At 61.8% G+C, this 15,000-nt stretch overlaps 2 non-coding genes across 2 annotated transcripts; both read left to right on the top strand.

Annotated features, from left to right (window-relative positions):
* The first annotated feature begins 10,652 nt into the window (after nt 1–10,652).
* Nucleotides 10,653–12,467, top strand: LOC142794718 (small subunit ribosomal RNA). Its single transcript, XR_012892565.1, has one exon. It is a non-coding gene; the product is annotated as a small subunit ribosomal RNA (ribosomal RNA).
* A 1,719-nt stretch (nt 12,468–14,186) lies between these two features.
* LOC142794717 (5.8S ribosomal RNA) lies at nt 14,187–14,339 on the top strand. Its single transcript, XR_012892564.1, has one exon. It is a non-coding gene; the product is annotated as a 5.8S ribosomal RNA (ribosomal RNA).
* The last annotated feature ends 661 nt before the right edge of the window (nt 14,340–15,000 follow it).

The raw sequence follows: 15,000 nt of genomic DNA, 5'->3' as shown, positions 1-15,000 counted from the left end.
GTCAAAAAAGAGGTGCCTGAGAGAAACGCATGCGACTGCCGTGCTTTGCGGCATAGCACCGTGCGCAAAAACGGTGCGCATGCAAGAGGTGTCAGAGCTAGCGAACTTGTGCCACGAGCAACAGGTCACTAAAAGCCTATAGATGACGGTGTTGGAGGAAAAGAAAAATATCGAGAAAGCACTGCGGTGTGCCGTGCGTAGGGACGGGCGCGCGTGCCACATGCCGCCGAAATATGGGTGTCGGAGAAAACAGAGTGCCGCGCGTAACGAGGGGCGCGCGTGTTACAGAGAGATATGCCCAAACGCATGAAAGTGTACGCAGGTGTCCTAAGGCAGTTTTTTTTTTTTTTTCCTCATTTTGATGTCGCCCCGGCTGACGCGGTTTTCGTTTTTCCGTGCCGCCCCGGCTGACGCAGTTTTTGCGCCGCCCCGGCTGACGCGGTTTTTGCGCCGCCCCGGCTGACGCGGTTTTCGCGCCGCCCCGGCTGACGCGGTTTTCGCGCCGCCCCGGCTGACGCGGTTTTTGCGTCGCCCCGGCTGACGCGGTTCGGACTTTGCACTTTTTGGCTCACCCCGGCTGGCGGCCCACTCACTCGATCGCCAGGTCTGTTTGCCCCGGTGGTTCCACCGCCAGGCTTAAGCGCGAACTTTTTTTGTTTGTTTTCTTTTGATTAAGCGCAAGCTTTTTTCTTTGTTTTCTTTTGATTAAGCGCGGGCTTTTTTCTTTGTTTTTTTTTTTTATTTCGCCCCGGCAGACGCGGTTTTTGCGCCGCCCCGGCTGACGCGGTTTTTGCCGCCCCGGCTGACGCAGTTCGGACTTAGCACTTTTCGGCTGTGCCTGGCTGGCGGCCCACTCACTCGATCGCCATGTCTGTTTGCCACAGTTTTCCCGGTGGTGCCGCACCCGGGCTCGCCCCGGCTGACGCAATTTTCGCGCCGCCCCGGCTGACGCGGTTTCGTGCCGCCCCGGCAGACGCGGTTTTCGCGCCGCCCCGGCTGACGCGGTTTCGTGCCGCCCCGGCAGACGCAGTTCGGACTTAGCACTTTTCGGCTGTGCCTGGCTGGCGGCCCACTCACTCGATCGCCATGTCTGTTTGCCACAGTTTTCCCGGTGGTGCCGCACCCGGGCTCGCCCCGGCTGACGCAGTTTTCGCGCCGCCCCGGCTGACGCGGTTTCGTGCCGCCCCGGCAGACGCGGTTTTCGCGCCGCCCCGGCTGACGCGGTTTCGTGCCGCCCCGGCAGACGCAGTTCGGACTTAGCACTTTTCGGCTGTGCCTGGCTGGCGGCCCACTCACTCAATCGCCATGTCTGTTTGCCACAGTTTTCCCGGTGGTGCCGCACCCGGGCTCGCCCCGGCTGACGCAGTTTTCGCGCCGCCCCGGCTGACGCGGTTTCGTGCCGCCCCGGCAGACGCGGTTTTCGCGCCGCCCCGGCTGACGCGGTTTCGTGCCGCCCCGGCAGACGCAGTTCGGACTTAGCACTTTTCGGCTGTGCCTGGCTGGCGGCCCACTCACTCGATCGCCATGTCTGTTTGCCACAGTTTTCCCGGTGGTGCCGCACCCGGGCTCGCCCCGGCAGACGCGTTTTTTTTTTCTTTCGCCCCGGCTGACGCAGTTTTCGCGCCGCCCCGGCTGACGCGGTTTCGTGCCGCCCCGGCAGACGCGGTTTTTTGCGCCGCCCCGGCTGACGCGGTTTTTGCCGCCCCGGCTGACGCAGTTCGGACTTAGCACTTTTCGGCTGTGCCTGGCTGGCGGCCCACTCACTCGATCGCCATGTCTGTTTGCCACAGTTTTCCCGGTGGTGCCGCACCCGGGCTCGCCCCGGCTGACGCAGTTTTCGCGCCGCCCCGGCTGACGCGGTTTCGTGCCGCCCCGGCAGACGCGGTTTTCGCGCCGCCCCGGCTGACGCGGTTTCGTGCCGCCCCGGCAGACGCAGTTCGGACTTAGCACTTTTCGGCTGTGCCTGGCTGGCGGCCCACTCACTCGATCGCCATGTCTGTTTGCCACAGTTTTCCCGGTGGTGCCGCACCCGGGCTCGCCCCGGCTGACGCAGTTTTCGCGCCGCCCCGGCTGACGCGGTTTCGTGCCGCCCCGGCAGACGCGGTTTTCGCGCCGCCCCGGCTGACGCGGTTTCGTGCCGCCCCGGCAGATGCAGTTCGGACTTAGCACTTTTCGGCTGTGCCTGGCTGGCGGCCCACTCACTCGATCGCCATGTCTGTTTGCCACAGTTTTCCCGGTGGTGCCGCACCCGGGCTCGCCCCGGCAGACGCGTTTTTTTTTTCTTTCGCCCCGGCTGACGCAGTTTTCGCGCCGCCCCGGCTGACGCGGTTTCGTGCCGCCCCGGCAGACGCGGTTTTTTTGCGCCGCCCCGGCTGACGCGGTTTTTGCCGCCCCGGCTGACGCAGTTCGGACTTGGCACTTTTTGGCTGAGCCTGGCTGGTGGCCCACTCACTCGATCGCCATGTCTGTTAGCCACAGTTTTCCCGGTGGTGCCGCACCCGGGCTCGCCCCGGCTGACGCAGTTTTCGCGCCGCCCCGGCAGACGCGGTTTTCGCGCCGCCCCGGCTGACGCGGTTTTTGCCGCCCCGGCTGACGCAGTTCGGACTTGGCACTTTTTGGGCTGAGCCTGGCTGGCGGCCCACTCACTCGATCGCCATGTCTGTTTGCCACAGTCTTCCCGGTGGTGCCGCACCCGGGCTCGCCCCGGCAGACGCGTTTTTTTTTTCTTTCGCCCCGGCAGACGTGGTTCCCCCCCCCCCCTTTTCGCTCGCCCCGGCTGACGAGGTTTTCGCGCCGCCCCGGCTGACGCAGTTTTCGCGCCGCCCCGGCTGACGCGGTTTCGTGCCGCCCCGGCTGACGCGGTTTTCGCGCCGCCCCGGCTGACGCGGTTTTTGCGTCGCCCCGGCTGACACGGTTCGGACTTTGCACTTTTCGGCTGTGCCTGGCTGGCGGCCCACTCACTCGATCGCCATGTCTGTTTGCCACAGTTTTCCCGGTGGTGCCGCACCCGGGCTCGCCCCGGCTGACGCAGTTTTCGCGCCGCCCCGGCTGACGCGGTTTCGTGCCGCCCCGGCAGACGCGGTTTTCGCGCCGCCCCGGCTGACGCGGTTTCGTGCCGCCCCGGCAGACGCAGTTCGGACTTAGCACTTTTCGGCTGTGCCTGGCTGGCGGCCCACTCACTCGATCGCCATGTCTGTTTGCCACAGTTTTCCCGGTGGTGCCGCACCCGGGCTCGCCCCGGCTGACGCAGTTTTCGCGCCGCCCCGGCTGACGCGGTTTCGTGCCGCCCCGGCAGACGCGGTTTTCGCGCCGCCCCGGCTGACGCGGTTTCGTGCCGCCCCGGCAGACGCAGTTCGGACTTAGCACTTTTCGGCTGTGCCTGGCTGGCGGCCCACTCACTCGATCGCCATGTCTGTTTGCCACAGTTTTCCCGGTGGTGCCGCACCCGGGCTCGCCCCGGCAGACGCGTTTTTTTTTTTCTTTCGCCCCGGCTGACGCAGTTTTCGCGCCGCCCCGGCTGACGCGGTTTCGTGCCGCCCCGGCAGACGCGGTTTTTTGCGCCGCCCCGGCTGACGCGGTTTTTGCCGCCCCGGCTGACGCAGTTCGGACTTAGCACTTTTCGGCTGTGCCTGGCTGGCGGCCCACTCACTCGATCGCCATGTCTGTTTGCCACAGTTTTCCCGGTGGTGCCGCACCCGGGCTCGCCCCGGCTGACGCAGTTTTCGCGCCGCCCCGGCTGACGCGGTTTCGTGCCGCCCCGGCAGACGCGGTTTTCGCGCCGCCCCGGCTGACGCGGTTTCGTGCCGCCCCGGCAGACGCAGTTCGGACTTAGCACTTTTCGGCTGTGCCTGGCTGGCGGCCCACTCACTCGATCGCCATGTCTGTTTGCCACAGTTTTCCCGGTGGTGCCGCACCCGGGCTCGCCCCGGCTGACGCAGTTTTCGCGCCGCCCCGGCTGACGCGGTTTCGTGCCGCCCCGGCAGACGCGGTTTTCGCGCCGCCCCGGCTGACGCGGTTTCGTGCCGCCCCGGCAGACGCAGTTCGGACTTAGCACTTTTCGGCTGTGCCTGGCTGGCGGCCCACTCACTCGATCGCCATGTCTGTTTGCCACAGTTTTCCCGGTGGTGCCGCACCCGGGCTCGCCCCGGCAGACGCGTTTTTTTTTTTCTTTCGCCCCGGCTGACGCAGTTTTCGCGCCGCCCCGGCTGACGCGGTTTCGTGCCGCCCCGGCAGACGCGGTTTTTTTGCGCCGCCCCGGCTGACGCGGTTTTTGCCGCCCCGGCTGACGCAGTTCGGACTTGGCACTTTTTGGCTGAGCCTGGCTGGTGGCCCACTCACTCGATCGCCATGTCTGTTAGCCACAGTTTTCCCGGTGGTGCCGCACCCGGGCTCGCCCCGGCTGACGCAGTTTTCGCGCCGCCCCGGCAGACGCGGTTTTCGCGCCGCCCCGGCTGACGCGGTTTTTGCCGCCCCGGCTGACGCAGTTCGGACTTGGCACTTTTTGGGCTGAGCCTGGCTGGCGGCCCACTCACTCGATCGCCATGTCTGTTTGCCACAGTCTTCCCGGTGGTGCCGCACCCGGGCTCGCCCCGGCAGACGCGTTTTTTTTTTCTTTCGCCCCGGCAGACGTGGTTCCCCCCCCCCCCCCCTTTTCGCTCGCCCCGGCTGACGAGGTTTTCGCGCCGCCCCGGCTGACGCAGTTTTCGCGCCGCCCCGGCTGACGCGGTTTCGTGCCGCCCCGGCTGACGCGGTTTTCGCGCCGCCCCGGCTGACGCGGTTTTTGCGTCGCCCCGGCTGACACGGTTCGGACTTTGCACTTTTCGGCTGTGCCTGGCTGGCGGCCCACTCACTCGATCGCCATGTCTGTTTGCCACAGTTTTCCCGGTGGTGCCGCACCCGGGCTTGCCCCGGCAGACGCGTTTTTTTTTTCTTTTCGCCCCGGCTGACGCAGTTTTCGCCCCGCCCCGGCTGACGCGGTTTCGTGCCGCCCCGGCAGACGCGGTTTTTTGCGCCGCCCCGGCTGACGCGGTTTTTGCCGCCCCGGCTGACGCAGTTCGGACTTTGCACTTTTTGGCTGAGCCTGGCTGGCGGCCCACTCACTCGATCGCCATGTCTGTTTGCCACAGTTTTCCCGGTGGTGCCGCACCCGGGCTCGCCCCGGCAGACGCGTTTTTTTTTTTCCTTCGCCCCGGCAGACGTGGTTCCCCCCCCCCCCTCCGTCTTTCTTTTTGTTTTTTTTTTTCGCCGCGGCTGAAGTGGATTTTTCGGTGCCTCGACGCCCCGGTAGTCGCGGTTTTTCCGTTTCCGCACGGCCCCGGCTGACGCTGCTCGGTCACAGTCGCCTTTTGTGAGGATTGCAGACTTCTTGAGCGCGGGTGTTTTTTTTTTTTTGTTGTTGTTGTTTTATTACGCATTCGCTCCAGCAGACGCTGTTTAGACTTTTTGTTTCCTCTTTTATCCTGCGACGAGGTGACGAGGTTTATTCGGTGCCCCGCCGCCCCGGCTGAAGTGATTTTTCCTGTCCCGTGCCGCCCCGGCTGACGCGGTTGGGACTTCGCGTTTGTTCGGCCGCCACGGGTTTTGGCGCACTCGCTCGGTTGCTTGTTGTTGCCACTTGTTGCGAACCCAGGTTTCTTGAGCGAGCGCGGGCGTTTTTTCTTCCTTTCTTTCTTTGTTCTATGTGTTAGCGAATCGGCCTTTAATATCACACGAGGACTCACAACCAACAATTTTCAGTTTGAAGTGTAAAAAATCTGCAGGTGTTGACGTAACTGACTTGCCCCGTACCCTTGAGTACATCCATGAAGTTCTCGTAGTACTACTAAATCGCATTATTCCAAGTGGAGAAATTCCCATAAACTTGCAAACCTCTACACGAAAATCGGTGCGCGTGATAAAGTTGAAAATTATCGTCCGATATCAAATGTGCCTTCTATAACACAAATTCTAGGAAAAAAAAAAAAACACTTGTTCGCCGTTTTCTGCGCCGTGACTGGCAGCACTCCGGCGAAGCGAAACGGGGTCGATTCGAGCACGATATCGGCGTCTTTCGACGTGCTCGCCGGCGACCGTCGCACGAGTACGTCGCACGAGCGCGTCTGCCGGGGCGCCGTTTGCGAAGCCGACGCAAAAGTGGGAACCGCCGCTCGGATGATCGCCGCTTTCGGCAGAGTGAGTGTTGGCACTCCGGGGAAGCGAAACAGCGTGAATGCGCCCACGAAATCGGCGTATTTTGAAGTGCCCGCCGGCGACCGTCGCACGAGTACGGTAAACCGCGTCAGCCGGGGCGTAGTTCGGGACGCCGACGAAAAAGTGGGAAGCGCAACTCGGATCTTCGCCGTTTTTGCAGGAGTGAGTGGCGGCCCTCCTGCGAGACCAAGAAGCATCGATTCGTGCACGAATTCGGCGCCTTTCGACGTGATCGCCGGCGACCGTCGCTCGAGTAGGGCAAACCGCGTCTGCCGGGGCGGGCTTCGGGACGCCGATGCGAAAGTGGGAAACGCTGCTCGGATGTTCGCCGTTTTTGGCCGAGTGAGTGCTGGCACTCGGGCGAAGCCAAACGGGGCCGATTACGGCACGATATCGGCGTCTTTCGACGTGCCCGGCGGCGACCGTCGCACGAGTACGGTAAACCGCGTCAGCCCGGGCGGAGTTCGGGACGCCGATGCGAAAGTGGAGAACGCCGCTCGGATCTTCGCCGTTTTTGGAGGAGTGAGTGGCGGCACTCCGGAGAAGCCAAGGAGCGCCAATTAGCGCACGATATCGGCGTCTTTCGACGCGCTCGCCGGCGACCGTCGAACGAGTAGGGCAAACCGCGTCTGCCGGGGCGGGGTTTACGACGCCGACGCAAAAGTGGGAACCGCCGCTCGGATGTTGGCCGTTTTTGGCAGAGTGAGTGCTGGCACACCGGCGACGCGAAAGAGCGCGAAAGCGCCCACGAAAGTGGCGTATTTGGACGTGCTTGACGGCGACCGCTGCAGGAGTACGAAAAACCACGTCAGCCGGGGCGAGCGACCCACGGCGGTCTGGGTGCTTATCGCTGCTATTATAGGGGCACCCCGGCAGACGCAGAAAAAAAAAATTTTTTTTCGACCTTCTTTTTTGCTGGTCGAGCTCGGGTAACCCAGGTCGCAATGGGAGCCGCGCACGAAAGCGGCGTCGCGAGACGCGTTCGCGGTCGCTAGTCGCACGAGCTCGGCAACCGCGTCAGCCGGCGCGGAGTTCGGGATGCCGACGGCTAAGTGGGTACCGCTGCTCGGATGTTCGCCGTTTTTGGCCGAGTGAGTGCTGGCACTCCGGCGAAGCGAAACGGGGCCGATTCGGGCACGATATCGGCGTATTTCGACGTGCTCGCCGGCGACCGTCGCACGAGTACGGCAAAGCGCGTCTGCCGGGGCGAGGTTTGCGATGCCGACGAAAAAGTGGGAAGCGCCGCTCGGATCTTCGCCGTTTTTGCAGGAGTGAGTGGCGGCCCTCCTGCGAGACCAAGAAGCATCGACTCGCGCACGATATCGGTGTCTTTCGACGTGCCCGCCGGCCACCGCCGCACGAGTACGGCAAACCGCGTATGCCGGGGCGGGGTTGGCGACGCCGACGCAAAAGTGGGAACCGCCACTAGGATGTTCGCCGTTTTTGGCAGAGTGAGTGCTGGCACACCGGCGACGCGAAAGAGCGCGAAAGCGCCCACGAAAGTGGCGTATTTGGACGTGCTTGACGGCGACCGCTGCAGGAGTACGAAAAACCACGTCAGCCGGGGCGAGCGACCCACGGCGGTCTGGGTGCTTATCGCTGCTATTATAGGGGCACCCCGGCAGACGCAGAAAAAAAAAATTTTTTTTCGACCTTCTTTTTTGCTGGTCGAGCTCGGGTAACCCAGGTCGCAATGGGAGCCGCGCACGAAAGCGGCGTCGCGAGACGCGTTCGCGGTCGCTAGTCGCACGAGCTCGGCAACCGCGTCAGCCGGCGCGGAGTTCGGGATGCCGACGGCTAAGTGGGTACCGCTGCTCGGATGTTCGCCGTTTTTGGCCGAGTGAGTGCTGGCACTCCGGCGAAGCGAAACGGGGCCGATTCGGGCACGATATCGGCGTATTTCGACGTGCTCGCCGGCGACCGTCGCACGAGTACGGCAAAGCGCGTCTGCCGGGGCGAGGTTTGCGATGCCGACGAAAAAGTGGGAAGCGCCGCTCGGATCTTCGCCGTTTTTGCAGGAGTGAGTGGCGGCCCTCCTGCGAGACCAAGAAGCATCGACTCGCGCACGATATCGGTGTCTTTCGACGTGCCCGCCGGCCACCGCCGCACGAGTACGGCAAACCGCGTATGCCGGGGCGGGGTTGGCGACGCCGACGCAAAAGTGGGAACCGCCACTAGGATGTTCGCCGTTTTTGGCAGAGTGAGTGCTGGCACTCCGGCGAAGCGAAAGAGCGCGAATGCGCCCACGAAAGTGGCGTGTTTGGACGTGCTTGACGACGACCACCGCAGGAAAACGAAAAACCACGTCAGCCGGGGCGAGCGACCCATGGCGGTCTGGGTGCTTATCGCTGCTATTATAGGGGCACCCCGGCAGACGCAAAAAAAAAAAAATTTTTTTTCGACATTCTTTCTTGCTCGTCGACCTCGGGTGACCCAGGTCGCAGTGGGAGCCGCGCACGAAAGCGGCGTCGCGAGACGGCTTCGCGGTCGCTAGTCGCACGAGCTCGGCAACCGCGTCTGCCGGGGCGGAGTTCGGGACGCCGACGGCTAAGTGGGAACCGCCGCTCGGATGTTCGCCGTTTGTGGCCGAGTGAGTGCTGGCACTCCGGCGAAGCCAAACGGGGCCGATTCCGGCACGATATCGGCGTCTTTCTACGTGCTCGCCGGCGACCGTCGCACGAGTACGGCAAAGTGCGTCTGCCGGGGCGGGGTTTGCGACGCGTACGCAATAGTGAGAACCGTCGCTCGGATGTTCGTCGTCTTTCGCCGAGCCAGTGCTGGCACTCCGGCGAAGCCGAACGGAGCCGATTCGGGCACGATATCGGCGTCTTTCCACGTGCTCGCCGGCGACCGTCGCACGAGTACGGTAAACCGCGTCAGCCGGGGCGGAGTTCGGGACGCCGATGCGAAAGTGGGAAGCGCCGCTCGGATCTTCGCCGTTTTTGGAGGAGTCAGTGGCGGCACTCCGGTGAAGCCAAGGTGCGCCAATTCGCGCACGATATCGGCGTCTTTCGACGTGCCCGCCGGCCACCGTCGCACGAGTACGGCAAACCTCGTCTGCCGGGGCGGGGTTTGCGACGCCGACGCAAAAGTGGGAACCGCCGCTCGGATGTTCGCCGTTTTTGGCAGAGTGAGTGCTGGCACTCCGGCGAAGCGAAAGAGCGTGAATGCGCCCACGAAAGTAGCGTATTTGGACGTGCTTGACGGCGACCGCCGCAGGAGTACGAAAAACCACGTCAGCCGGGGCGAGCGACCCACGGCGGTCTGGGTGCTTATCGCTGCTATTATAGGGGCACCCCGGCAGACGCAGAAAGAAAAAAAAAAAAAATGGGGACATGGCGTGCGTCACCGTGCGGCTTCGCAGCGTTGCCGAAGTCGCCGAGCCCTTCGACTGAGCCGAACGGCGGACAGGGAACGTTGGTCGGCCGTTCTAACCTGTCGGTGCCACGCCGAGACGTCGTTAAGGAAAACCGCGTCGTGGGCCTCTACGACGCCGTCGAGTCGTTGTACGTTTGGTGTCCAGCGTGTCGGCGGCGAGTAGCGGACACGTCGTTCACGACTTCGGTCTTTCGCAGTCGACGCGAACTTGCGGAGAGTCGTGGTGCCTCACGTTTTCGGCAGAAACCGCGGCGGAATTTTCCCGTGCGTGCGCGCACGACCTCGGTGCTGTGCCGTCAGCGTAGTGTTGCACAAACTCGTGGCCTACCCAAGGTGCGGTACGTTTGCGGCCGTATCCTCGGTGGGAATTTCGTGAGTAGGGTCGCAAATTCTACGACCTCGGCGGGTTTGAGAGCGACGTAGACTTGTGGCACGCTCAACGTGCCACACGTTTCGGGGCACACCCGCGGTGAAATTTTCTCGAGTACGCTCGTATTAGTGCCCAAGGAGGTCTGGGTACTTATCGCTGCTATTATGTGGGGGTTCTCGTGAGCGGCGTACGCGAAAGCGACCGGGTGTCTGATATGCGGCGGGCTTCGGCCTCGTCAAGCGTGTCCTCGGGTCTGCTCCAGGGGAATCCACGGCAGTCGTCTGCAGCCTCATCCGCTTGATGCGTTAGGGGCTGGTTGTCGGACGGTGCCGTTTTACCACGATATCGAGGTGTGTTCCGTGTCGTCCTCGGGCGATTCAGATGCGAAAGCGCCGAAGACGCGGGCGTGACCCGTCGTCTGGCGGCTTTGCAGTCTCGGCTCCGTTGCTAGTTCCGGCCGGTCCACCGACAGTGCAGCGGGCTTGGGCAACCCGCACGGCGCGACCGAGTCGATGCAACGAAAAAGAGCGAGCATGAACGTGCTTCTTGCCGCACGGCTCCCACTCGTCTTTCGGGAAGGTTGTGCCGTAGCGAGCTCGAACGCCGTCATCTCGGAGTGCAAAATAAGCGTGTTGGGGCGCCTGAAGGTGGCCTCCGCCGCACACAGACTGCGTCCGGCCCGCCGAAGGCGAGGACGGACGCGCAGTCGAACGATTACCTGGTTGATCCTGCCAGTAATCATATGCTTGTCTCAAAGATTAAGCCATGCATGTCTAAGTACATGCCGAAATAAGGCGAAACCGCGAATGGCTCATTAAATCAGTTATGGTTCCTTAGATCGTTTCTTCCTACTTGGATAACTGTGGCAATTCTAGAGCTAATACATGCAGTGAGCCTGGAGCCCTTTGGGTAACGGGTGCTTTTATTAGACCAAGATCGATCGGGTTTCGGCCCGTATTGTGTGGTGACTCTGGATAACTTTGTGCTGATCGCATGGCCACGAGCCGGCGACGTTTCTTTCAAGTGTCTGCCTTATCAACTTTCGATGGTAGGTTACTTGCTTACCATGGTTGTTACGGGTAACGGAGAATCAGGGTTCGATTCCGGAGAGGGAGCCTGAGAAACGGCTACCACATCCAAGGAAGGCAGCAGGCGCGCAAATTACCCACTCCCGGCACGGGGAGGTAGTGACGAAAAATAACAATACGGGACTCTTTTGAGGCCCCGTAATTGAAATGAGTACACTCTAAATCCTTTAACGAGGATCAATTGGAGGGCAAGTCTGGTGCCAGCAGCCGCGGTAATTCCAGCTCCAATAGCGTATACTAAAGCTGCTGCGGTTAAAAAGCTCGTAGTTGGATCTCAGTTCCAGACGAGTAGTGCATCTACCCGATGCGACGGCTCGGACTGAACATCATGCCGGTTCTTTCTTGGTGCACTTCATTGTGTGCCTCGAGATGGCCGGTGCTTTTACTTTGAAAAAATTAGAGTGCTCAACGCAGGCGAGTCGCCTGAATAAACTTGCATGGAATAATAGAACAAGACCTCGTTTCTGTTCTGTTGGTTTTTGGAATACGAGGTAATGATTAAGAGGGACGGACGGGGGCATTCGTATTGCGGCGCTAGAGGTGAAATTCTTGGACCGTCGCAAGACGAACTACTGCGAAAGCATTTGCCAAGAATGTTTTCATTGATCAAGAACGAAAGTCAGAGGTTCGAAGGCGATCAGATACCGCCCTAGTTCTGACCATAAACGATGCCAACCAGCGATCCGCCTGAGTTACTCAAATGACTCGGCGGGCAGCTTCCGGGAAACCAAAGTATTTGGGTTCCGGGGGAAGTATGGTTGCAAAGCTGAAACTTAAAGGAATTGACGGAAGGGCACCACCAGGAGTGGAGCCTGCGGCTTAATTTGACTCAACACGGGAAAACTTACCCGGCCCGGACACTGGGAGGATTGACAGATTGAGAGCTCTTTCTTGATTCGGTGGATGGTGGTGCATGGCCGTTCTTAGTTGGTGGAGCGATTTGTCTGGTTAATTCCGATAACGAACGAGACTCTAGCCTATTAAATAGGTGCGGGGTTCCCAGCACCTTACAACCTTCTTAGAGGGACAAGCGGCTCCTAGCCGCACGAAACAGAGCAATAACAGGTCTGTGATGCCCTTAGATGTCCGGGGCCGCACGCGCGCTACACTGAAGGAAGCAGCGTGTCTTTATCCCTGTCTGAAAAGACTGGGTAACCCGTGGAACTTCTTTCGTGATTGGGATAGGGGCTTGCAATTGTTCCCCTTGAACGAGGAATTCCCAGTAAGCGCGAGTCATAAGCTCGCGTTGATTACGTCCCTGCCCTTTGTACACACCGCCCGTCGCTACTACCGATTGAATGATTTAGTGAGGTCTTCGGACCGATGTCCGGCGCGGCCTTTCGGTTGCGCCGGTCTGTTGGAAAGATGACCAAACTTGATCATTTAGAGGAAGTAAAAGTCGTAACAAGGTTTCCGTAGGTGAACCTGCGGAAGGATCATTAACGGATTGTGAAGGGTGAGCGCCTCAGCTGCGTCTGCGCCCGACACTTTCTGCCGCTGACCCCGTTTGGACGCGGGGTCGGCTTTTCCCCACGGGGCTGCCTGAATGTGGAGCGGCACCCCGTGACAAATTGTTGCGCCCAGCGGACGCCAACACCGCGACCTTGGACGGTCGGCCAGGTGGCGGACGCGGGTACAAACGGCGCAACGCACTCATAGGTCGGCTTTCGACCCGCCACTGCACCGTGGCTCGAAGCGCTCGAAATGCGCGACCCGACCGCTGCGGGACCGCCTAGTACTGTAAACAGGAGCGGCGGAGCGCGAACGGCGAGTCGTGGTTACGTCGGTAGAAGGCGAGGCTGCGCGTTCCCGAAACGCCAGCCGAGTGCCCTCCCGACCGTTCGAGCGTGCAAGAACGAGACCCGACAATCGCGCGGCGACTGCCAAGTACGAGAGGAACGGCACAAGCGTCGGCGGTCGGTCAAGGAACTGGCGATGTGACGGGTCCGCTGTGCACCAGTGCATACCGTCCCGCCGTCCGCGGCAAGCGCCTCCGCGTCCTCGGGTGACGGAGGCTGCCGGTCGGTTCTTGCAGGCGAGGGATCTCGCTGGCACCGGTTCGCGTTGACGCGCGGCCGGTCATGGCACGGCGATGCGACGGCCGAGGTGCGCAGTACTCGATGGAGGAACCGCACGCTCCGATGACCGTCCCGCCCTCCGCGGCGTATGCGTACCGACCGTAATGGTTGCAGCAGCGCCGGCCGGCTTTTGAATTCGCCACACGAAACACGGTGCGAGATCGCGGTTAGGGGAGCGTCGACGTTGCCAGGCGTTTTGCTTGCTGCCGAGGGAAAGGCGGCACGGCCACGTCGCGCTCGTCGCGATTAGCGGGTCTGCGCGCTTTGGGAAGGTGCCGCAACGACTTGCCGAAAGAGGAAGCACGGAAGAACGAGGGACTTGGACGTCCCGACAATTGAACGCACTTGCGGCCAGGCCCTTGCTGGCTTCGTTCTTCCGCCTCGAGTAGGCTCGTACGCGGCTCCGGCGCCGAAAGTGGTCCTTGGCACCGACTTCGGTGGACGTGGGAAGTGCCGCGCAAGTACGGCGCGCCTGGCTCCACCTGTTGGCTAAAGTAGGCAGCCGGATCGGCATTTTGGTGTGCGGTGGCAAACCGTGGATGCGAAAAAAGCTTGTGCGATTTCGTGGAACAAAAAGCGGGGGTCCCCCTTTTTATGCGGAGGAGACCGACCCGCCTGCCGTGGTGAACCGCGACGCCACGGTAAAAACGGGAGAGGCTTGTCGATGGGACCGTGCATCCCGCGCTCCACGGAGGCCGGGAGGCGGCCGCCCGAGGAAATGTGTAGCCGTCGAGGCCCGCATCTGCGTGCACTCTTATCCAAATGGGTGTACCGCAGGCATTTTCTGGTTAGGCGGGCCAATGAGAGCGAGCACACAACGATACCTACGGGTCCGGCTTGGAGAACCGGCTTCGACGCCTCCCGAGTATTTATAGAGGGGTGGACCACGAAAGCACTCGCAAGTAGCGAAAGCGAAACGCCGTCCGAAACACACCGTTTGCTCGATTTGCGGCAGCCGAAAAAGGCGCGGCAGAGTTTTGGAGTCCAAGCGTGCGCTGAAAAGCGCCCTTCTTGGCCACTGTTTGGCCGAGTGCCAGAAACGTTTGGTTTTGACTGTACGGAATTGAACAAACACTTTTTCACGACTCTAAGCGGTGGATCACTCGGTTCTCGGGTCGATGAAGAACGCAGCCAGCTGCGAGACTTGGTGTGAATTGCAGGACACACTGAGCACTGATTCTTTGAACGCACATTGCGGCCTTGGGTCTTCCCTTGGCTTCGTCTGTCTGAGGGTCGGATCACATATCAAGAGAGCCTTCGGCGCACAAGGGAACGTGAGCCGTCGACTCGTTTTGACCGCGTCGGCAACACGGACAGCACGCTGAACACCTCACAGCGAGCGCCAACAGCGGCCACTCAAGGGCGAGACGGTGGCGACCGTCGTGCCAGAGCCCAACCGAAACGGGGGCGACCGACTGCATTGAGGATGTGGCACCTCGTTGAGACCGCCGCAGGACTTCGAGTCGGAAGGAAGCCTGCAGGGAAAGTGCGGTCGAGGTTGCGTACTCCTCTCTGCGACCGGGCGCGCAAGAGCTGCGAGAGCCACGGACGCGCAACTTTAACGCACGGTAAACACGAGGAGCGAAAGCCGGCCAGCAAAGCTTCTCCAGCCGTGCGCAAAGTGCGCGAGATCGCAGCCTTGCGTTGCGCTTGTTGCCCTCGAAGTAAGCAGGGTGTCCCGTAGACCGGGCGCTCGAACACGCTGCGGGGCCGTGCCTCCTCCAGGCTTTGCCGCGCGAACAGGGAACGTTCGCGCGCAAAGCGCAGGGAGGTGAGGAGGCTGCGCCCGACGTTTGCGGTTCGCTGCGTACGCGGTTGATGCGGAGAGCACGGCGCGACGACTTGCCGCGAAGCGGAAAAAGTCTCCCGCACGAGTTGGCGAAACGTTGGCGAAGCT

Source organism: Rhipicephalus microplus, unplaced genomic scaffold (genome assembly GCF_043290135.1).
Source record: "Rhipicephalus microplus isolate Deutch F79 unplaced genomic scaffold, USDA_Rmic scaffold_486, whole genome shotgun sequence".
In the NCBI taxonomy this organism is placed as follows: Eukaryota; Metazoa; Arthropoda; class Arachnida; order Ixodida; family Ixodidae; genus Rhipicephalus; species Rhipicephalus microplus.
This window is presented reverse-complemented; position numbering and strand designations above follow the sequence as displayed.